Source organism: Silene latifolia, chromosome 1 (genome assembly GCF_048544455.1).
Source record: "Silene latifolia isolate original U9 population chromosome 1, ASM4854445v1, whole genome shotgun sequence".
NCBI lineage: Eukaryota > Viridiplantae > Streptophyta > Magnoliopsida > Caryophyllales > Caryophyllaceae > Silene > Silene latifolia.
The window spans coordinates 25,438,612-25,447,582 of record NC_133526.1 but is presented as its reverse complement, the minus strand read 5'-3'; the positions used below and the strand labels follow the sequence as shown (position 1 = coordinate 25,447,582).

Below are 8,971 nucleotides of genomic sequence, written 5' to 3'. Positions count from 1 at the left end.
CAGGTGCCGTTTGTGCCCATGAGCGGACCCTCCGTTCTCGTTGCCCCCGATGACAACATGGATCACTCCTATCCGCTCGAAGACGGATTTCTTACCTGAACTGTCGGCGTCGGTCTTTTGGCCTTTGGCAACGTACTTGCCGAGGCTTCCTTTCCGGATCAGCTCTTCAATGGCATTCTTCAGATGCCGGCAGTCGTTGGTTAAATGGCCGGTGTGGCCATGGTACTCACAGTACTGGCTCGTGTCACCGTCACTCCTCGGCCTAGGGGGTCTTTCCCACCTCTGGCCCTCGTTCTTGCTCAAAGCGAAGACCTCGGCGGCCGATACGACTAGGGGGGTGTGATCATCGTACCGTTTTTTGTAGTACGTTCCCGAGCTCCCCCCGGCATCCGCCGAGTTCTGTTTCCTGGCAGACTTGTCCGACCGTGACCTATTGTTCTCACGGCGTCTTTCGTCCGGGTCGTCCACCCGGTGGCTCTTCTTTTCTGAGTGTTCGGCCTCGCTAGGGCCTACCCAGGTCTTGTGATAGTCCTCTACCTTGATGGCCTGGTCGGCCATCTTCCTGGCGGCATCCCAGCCCAGGCCTCCGCACTTGATGAGCTCATTTTTTAAGTCTCCCCTTGGGAGGCCCTTCATCAGCGCGAAGGCCGCCAATTCGGGATTAATTTCTCGAATCTGCTGGACCTTTCCGTCGAACCTTTTCACATAGCTTCGTAGAGACTCGCCCCCCTCCTGTTTGATAGTTAGGAGGTCCGACGTCTCCACGGCCCTCCTCTTATTGCAAGAGTACTGGGCTAGAAAGGCGTCCCTTAGGTCGGCGTAATAGTATACCGAGCCGTCGGGAAGCCCCTTGTACCAACTCTGAGCCATCCCATGCAGGGTTGTTGGGAAAACTCGGCACCAGACCTCCTCGGGCTGCTCCCATACCGACATGTAAGACTCGAAAGCCTCAGCGTGGTCGGCTGGGTCACCTTCCCCTTTGTATGATATGGGTGGCAACTTGAGCTTAGTTGGCACCTGGACTTCTAGGACGTAGGCGTTGAGGGGCTGTCTGACCACGTGTCGAACGACACGCGGCGATCGGCTCCTCGCGTTCCTAATCCGGCTCCCCCCCCGTAGCGGGAAGGACTCCTTCTTCGACTCGGACTTCTTCTCCAACTCTGCTGAGTCGGACTCCTCTGGCTCCTTTGGGGTAAGCCTCGTTCGTGCTGCGGGGACGCTGTCCTCCCACGAGTACGGGAAGGACTTAGGTCTACCACGCCCACTTTGGGCTCCCCCGGCGACTTGGCTGGGTCAGCTTCTCCTAGTGTTCCGTTCAAATTTCTCGGAGTCACATTTTGGGCCCTGGTCTCCTAGACGATTTCCGTCGCTCTTGTCGGCGTGACAGTGTGAGCGGGCGTATTACTAATTAGGTCCAGGAGCATTTTCAGTTTTGCTACGTCAACCACATGTCCCATGATGGTGACCTGGTTGGCTGGCAGCGGCGTGTCTGGCATTATTGGCATCCCGAACTCCGGTTGGATTACTCCGCCGGTGGAGGGCTGCATGACTCCAGAATTGTTGAAGGTATCATCTTGGTAGAGTGCAGTTTCGTCGGTCACGACTGCGTCTTGTTGTTTCGACATTTTCTTGGCTTTTTGGGTGGGTTTGTTTTTGTGTACTTTTCGTTTGGGAATGAATGTGACTAGCTTCTAGTGTCTTTCCCCACAGACGGCGCCAATTGTTCCGGGTGTAATTCCAGAGCAAGTATTGTTACCACCCGTGGCTTGTAGAATAATGTCTTGAGTTGAATCCTTCTTTCCTTAATTGTTCCTCTCGGCCTCTCCTGCAACAATGAACGAACTGAGGGCTTGGCTTTGTGCCAAGCGTACTCACTCCGACGCTCAAGTCAGTAAACTTAAAGGATTAAGTTGTGTTACTTGGCTGAATGTATATGGTAGAGAGATAAAGAGGATATTACCAGATGAATAGTGTATTTAGGTTAAGTTGTGGATCCTTTCCTCAATGAAGGTTGAGGAGTATTTATAGACTTTCACCTTTTGTCACGTAGTGGCCAAGTGGCCAAGTGGCTAGCAGGTGGAAAGACTGATCTACCCCTCGGCCGAGGGTCCTATGGCAGGCCGGCGGGCCCTGTTGACTCACCGCCGAGGGGTCTTGGATATGAGTACGCGGGTATGTGTCCCGGCTGGCGGGTTGCCATGCCGAGACCCAGGCTGACGGGCCGATGGGTCGTTGCCATGCCTAAGTCGTTGGCTTGCCGTGGGTATCTTTGACCTTGCTCAATATGTTGACTTGGTCAGCGGTGCAGAATATGCCCCATCAAAATTAATGTGTTAATTTGCAATGTACTGGAGTTTAATTCTTAAATTAAAATTTACGTGAATTACAATAATCTGTTTAATTGTCATGTTGGTGTTTTATTTTGTAGAAATTTCCAATAATCATGAGGGGTTAGGTAGTTAAATTCTCTCATCATGTAGGAGTTGAAAATTCTTAGGAATTTTAAACCCCCCATTTTACAAAAAACTAGGTAGTATCCTGCGCTTCGCGCGGCCTGTTTTAAAATTTTATAATGCATATATGACCTTTATTATATTTACTTATAAATAAAATAAAAATAAATTAATTTTTCTCAAATATAATTTTATTAGGTTTAACTTCAATGTTTTTAAATAAAATACATACAATTTAAATTAAAACCAATAAGTGATAATTAAATATGCATGATCAACGTTTTATAAATAAATTTGTGACCGATTAAATATCATATTAATTAAAATAAAATTTGTTCGAATAATGCAACAATCAACATTAAGTTCTCAAAGTAATATTTGCTCAAAATGATGTGAATATAATTTTATGCATTTTTTAACTTTTTAAGTATAACGTGACATATTTTTGTATCAAACATATAGAGTCTAAACTCAACTATTCAAATATTTTGGTTGTGTCTTGCATGTGCTATGTGTCAAACATATCTATATGAAATTTACATCTTTTGTTTTTTTTTAAACAATTATATATAATGATGCTTAAAGAATTTTTATGTGTAAATAAAATAAATTGAACTTTCTCAAATATTAATTTTTGAGGTTTAATTCAAAATATTTAAAAAATAATATATAAAATATTTAACTAAAAGTAATGTTTAGTTAGTCATAATCAATATTTTATACTTAAAGTATACATATTTAATTGAAAATATTAAAAAAAAATGTAATATGTTCTCTACTTTTTTATGTCGTTTATAATATTATAGTATATTACTAATAATCATTACTTTTGTTTTGATTATTTAAATGCACTCGCGATCATTGTGTACATAAATACTCGTACACATACTCATCACTATTTAAACTTCTCAAAATCTCAGATGTATTCAATTTCTCACAATATAATTTTGTTCATTCCCACACTATAAAAAATTATCTCTTAGTAGTTTTATTTAAGTTTTATTTTTAATAAATACAATGAGTCTTCCAAATATATTTTTCTTAATGGATTTAATAGTCTAAGTTTTATAACTTTCTCAAAATGTTGTTTTACGTAAACGTAAAACATTGCGAGACACTCGCTTTAATCATCTTTACATTTCAAAATATTTTAATAAATATAATGAAAACTATACTCAATTGAAAGCATTTTTCGCAATGAACGTAATTATTTATATTTTAAAAATTTTATCAAAATATTTTTTTAATAAATTTAGAATCAAATCACCGTAATTATTTAATGTAGTTTTATAATAAAATTTATTAAGTTATAATTAATATTTCGCTGAGATTTATACGGCATTTATTATGTTAATATTAATTGATTAGCAGTAATTAATGTTGTCATTAAGGCTGTATAAGACACGTGACGCATCCACAACGTTTCAACCCAGTTTTATATATATATATATATATATATATATATATATATATATATATATACATAGAGGCCGGATCCGGTGAGGCACCTCATTATGGCGAGGCGGCCGGTCTCACCAAATTCCTCATTATGGCGAGGCAAGATCCGGTGAGTCCACCTATATATTTGAGTCCATGAGTCCATAAAACAATATCACGCACTATACAATACAATATCACGAATTTTTTTTTTTCGAAATTTTTTTTTTTCAAATTTTTTTTTTCGAATTTTTTTTTTCAATTTTTTTTTTCGAATTTTTTTTTTCAAATTTTTTTTTTTGAAATTTTTTTTTCCGAAAAAGTTTTTTTTTTTTTTTTTTTTTTTTTTTTTTTTTTTTTTTAATCTCATACCTATTTTGTGAATCTCATACCTTATTCAGTGAATCTTTAAGGCTTGTTTTGTGAAACTTGATCATCATAATTGGTTAAAATCACCTATTTCGCTCTTTTCTTTATTAGGTGAATCTCAGACTTTGTTTTGTGAATCTCAGACCTTGTTCAGTGAATCTTAGAACTTGTTTTGTGAAACTTGGTCATCATAAGTGGTTAAAATCACGTTTTTTCCTCTTTTCTTTATTTTGTGAATCTCATACCTTAGTCAGTGAATCTCAAGACTTGTTTTGTGAAACTTGATCATCATAAGTGGTTAAAAATCACCTATTTTGCCCTTTTCTTTATTAGGTGAATCTCAGACTTTGTTTTGTGAATCTCAGACCTTGTTCGGTGAATCTTAGAGCTTATTTTGTGAAACATGGTCATCATAAGTGGTTAAAATCACGTTTTTTTCTCTTTTCCTTATTTGGTGAATCTCAGACCTTATTTTGTGAATCTCATACTTTATTCAGTGAATCTTAAGGCTTGTTTTGTGAAACTTGATCATCATAAGTGGTTAAAATCACCTATTTTGCTCTTTTCTTTATTAGGTGAATCTCAGACTTTGTTTTGTGAATCTCAGACCTTGTTCAGTGAATCTTAGAGCTTGTTTTGTGAAACTTGGTCATCATAAGTGGTTAAAATCACGTTTCTTGCTCTTTTCCTTATTTGGTGAATCTCAAGCCTTATTTTGTGAATCCCATACCTTATTCAGTGAATCTTAAGGCTTGTTTTGTGAAATTTGATCATCATAAGTGGTTAAAATCATCTATTTTGCTCTTTTCTTTATTAGGTGAATCTGAGACTTTGTTTTGTGAATCTCAGAGCTTGTTCAGTGAATCGTAGAGCTTGTTTTGTGAAACTTGGTCATCATAAGTGGTTAAAATCACGTTTTTTTTTGCACATCGAGTACGGATTTCGCTAACTCATCCTCAATGTTAATGTATTTAAGTTTAATACACTAGATTCTTAAATTAACTAGGCTATATGAGATTCGAACTCATACCTTTGTGCAAGATTTGCACATTGCTCTCCCATTTGAGCTAATAGCCTTTAAGATATACGAGTACATAACAAAGATTAAATAAGGGGAACCAGGTTTAGGGTTCACATAATATACTCCAAGCTTCACAAAATCAAGTCGAGGTTTCACAAAATTAGGTTTATGTTTGAACCTTATTTTGTGAACCTTGGACCTAATCTTGTGAATTTCGGGCCTGATCTTGGGAACTCTTAACCCAATTTTGTGAATCTTGGACCTGATCTTGTGAATCTTGGACCTAATATTGTGATAATTGGAGACTTACATGATCCTTTTTAGGACGGCAACATTTCTTGTTTTCCATATATAACACTGTAATCTACTATTTGTATTACTCTTAAATGCCTGTGTGTTATTTTTTTTTCATCAGCGTAATGTGAAAAAGGGAATGGCATTCAAGGCCGAGATAAAATTTTGTGAACAGAAACGCAAAGCATTGGCCTTCTTCGACTTAGAATTACCTTCAAAGTGAACATTCCAAACAAGGATGAACCTATCAGGGCCCGATCTACACCAGGATGAACATTGGGAGGAACATTGCGATGAGCAGTCCATATAATCCCATAGCAAATATCAACATCACGATTCCGGCTAAATAAACATCTGCACATTAACAAAAAAATTATCAACATCTGCAAATTAACAGAAAATTCAACCATTTAGCAAAGGGTGATGATGACAGAGCCACATCTTCCTTTGAAGGATATGATTCGGTAAAATTGGCAGAGAGACCTAAACCTAAGCTATCAAAGTATGAGAAGCTATTATTATAATCTCACCAATAGCTTCAACCAATCTCAAAACCATCTGTCCAGTGTGTTTCCCTTTGAGACAACCAGTCCAATAAACTTTGTATGCATCAATAATGTAAGCACATCCCTGCAAAGTTAAAATGTATTATCAGTTGTTAGACACTTTGTCTCAAGTTAGGAGGTCAGGCCGTCAAGTGTAAACTATAGCAGCCTTCTAATATAGAACTATTGGATAGTAGTTGTTTTTTCTTTGAAGGTGAAAATATAAGATGATCTTGGAGGAGCGAGAGGGAACAAAATTACGTTTAAGAAACAAAGAACGAGCAAGCAGAGACCCTCCACGGCCTTTAAGCGCCAAGAAACGGAAGTCAAAAATAACCTGTCTGAGAACATAACAGGGAAAATGAGTACTGAAAAACATTAAAAAATCCAGAATACATGGAAAGTTTATGAATTTGAAAATCACCCTTTGGGCTTGAAAACTACTATACCATTTAAATTTGAGTTTCTAAGGATGTTACGCAAGGGGTTCATCTTCATATGTCTTACTGACATGAAATCTAATGACCAAATACATTTTTACGTGTTACTAATAATGTTGGGGTCCTTCCTCAAGTGATAACTAACTAATCTAGTAATCTACCACAAGAATGAAGCTCAAATCTCATCTGATCATCATTTGCCCAACTACTCCAACGGCTACAGATGCCATGTCCTATACAGTTAGTCGAGATATATAACTGCAGCCATTATCAGACAAATCTTACCTTAATGCCACAATAGCTCCAGTTGAAGGAGAGGTATATGGGTATAATGTACACAGTCTTACCCTATGTCAAAAAAATACTATCGATAGAGTTACAAAAAAAAGCCGAAATCCACAAAGAATAGTTGTACATAAATAGTGAGCCAACCTGCAGCGACTCGAGTAACAGAAATAGTCAGCCCCAAAAACGGAGGAACTCGATATGACTCCAATGGAACAACACGATGCTCAATCCAACACTGATTTAACCAATTAATGGTGACAAGATGCTTATTCTTACTGGCAGCCCACTGCAGTTAAAAAAAATCACCGAGGAGACGACAAAATAATAGTATATCAGCAGTTGGTAGTCATATTAAATTGATGTGGCACATTAGAATAATTATGTAGTGCTGACATGAACAACGTAAAAAATCATGTAGAAATACAAAATAGAAATTGACAAAAAGCCAGAAAAGAAGAGAAGAAATAACCTTGTACTTTCCAGCGAGAACAGTCTTGACAATAACAAAGCTAACATCTGAGGATGACTTAGATTCAAAACTTCCACTCATAGCTGTGACTAGCTTTCCTATTCTTTCCTGCAACATGTAAAAAGATAAACCACCTAGAAATGTCACAAGTAGATATTCACATAGCAGAGGTAATAATAGTTGTCTAGAAAAGCAATCATGTATGTATTCATAATGCAAAGTTGCGTAGACAGTTTCATTGAATGATTACATCTTGAACATAAAAAGAAATGCAACCAACTTGGTGAGCTGCTTTGTATTCTTGTTTTCATTGTAATCTTTAAACCAAGGATTAGTGAGCTTCTGGATCTTGCAAATCAAAATCTTAAAAGAGATGAAAAAACTATACTTAAACGATCAATATAAGTTCATCAGTTCATGTGTAGTGATGATGTAAAGACTTAGAACAACTATAACAATTACTTTTTCCTATCGCCAATTGGTTTTAGGACCTGAGACGGGAATTTAGCAGTAATCAAATCAGATCAGTAACTCAAGAAAACAAAAAAGATTGAGTGGTGAGTAAGGAATGAAAAGAAAGAAAGAAAGAGAAACCCTTTCGATGGTGGACTCGGCAGATTGAACAAAACGGGCCATTGGGGTGCCATTTGGAGACCCGAGATCTGGGTTTGGGGAAGTATGGGAGTTTGTAGTAGAGGTTTTAGTAGAAGAAGTGGAATTCGAAGAAGGGAGATTAGGTATTGAGCCAGGTGTTGCTGAAGTCATGGATACGATCCGCGAATTGAATAAAAAATTAGGTGACCGATATTACCTAAATTGCGGATGATAATGGAGGTCGAAAAGCTTAGTGATAATGGCGGATGAAAGCTTAGTGATAATGGCGAATTGAAGACGGAGCTCGGATGATAATGGCGAATTGAAAGACGGAGCTCGGATGATAATGGAGGTCGAAAAGCTTAGTGATGATGGCGAATTGAAGACGGAGCTCGGATGAAGACATGTTGAAGGGAGCTCGGATGAAGACATGTTGAAGAGAGAGAAAATGAGAGGAGTAAATGATTGTATGAGGGAAATATGCTTGTTAGTGTCAGGAGGTATTTAAGGAGACACGTGTCAATATCTTGTGTGTCTCTAATTTTTAGATCCAATGGTTTAAAAGGTGTCCAGCCGCCTCACCCTAAGAAGGGTGCCTCACATGATTCAATCTCTCTATATATATATATATATATATATATATATATATATATATATATATAGAGAGAGAGAGAGAGGAAGGATCAAGTGAGTCCACCCTTTATCATTGAGTCCCTAAGTCCTCTTTGGAGCCATTAAAAAGATGGGATGGAGGGCTGAGATTGAAGGAGAAAAAGGGAGGATTAGTGCAAAAATTAGGGGATTAATGCTAATAAAATACTTTCCCTCACTACCTTCACTAATCAACCACTAATTTTACTATATATCATTTATTTTCCACTCACTTCTCTCTCATCTTTCACAATTATCATTCATTTCATCTCTCTAAAAATCAAAACAACTCAATTCCTCTCAAAAATCCAACAAAAATCAAAAACCAAATAATTCAAAAAAAATCAAAAAAAATTTCCCCCTCATTTTCTCATTATCCTCATCAGTCATCACCATACACCACCCACCAC

General features: G+C 37.7%; 1 long non-coding RNA gene across 1 annotated transcript; it reads right to left on the bottom strand.

The window, feature by feature from the left end:
* Positions 1 to 5,866: 5,866 nt before the first annotated feature.
* On the bottom strand, positions 5,867 to 6,399 carry LOC141656807 (uncharacterized). The gene is made up of 3 exons (XR_012548574.1): positions 6,381 to 6,399; positions 6,105 to 6,204; positions 5,867 to 5,928 (listed from the first exon to the last, which is right to left on the bottom strand). It is a non-coding gene; the product is annotated as an uncharacterized LOC141656807 (long non-coding RNA).
* Positions 6,400 to 8,971: the final 2,572 nt, after the last annotated feature.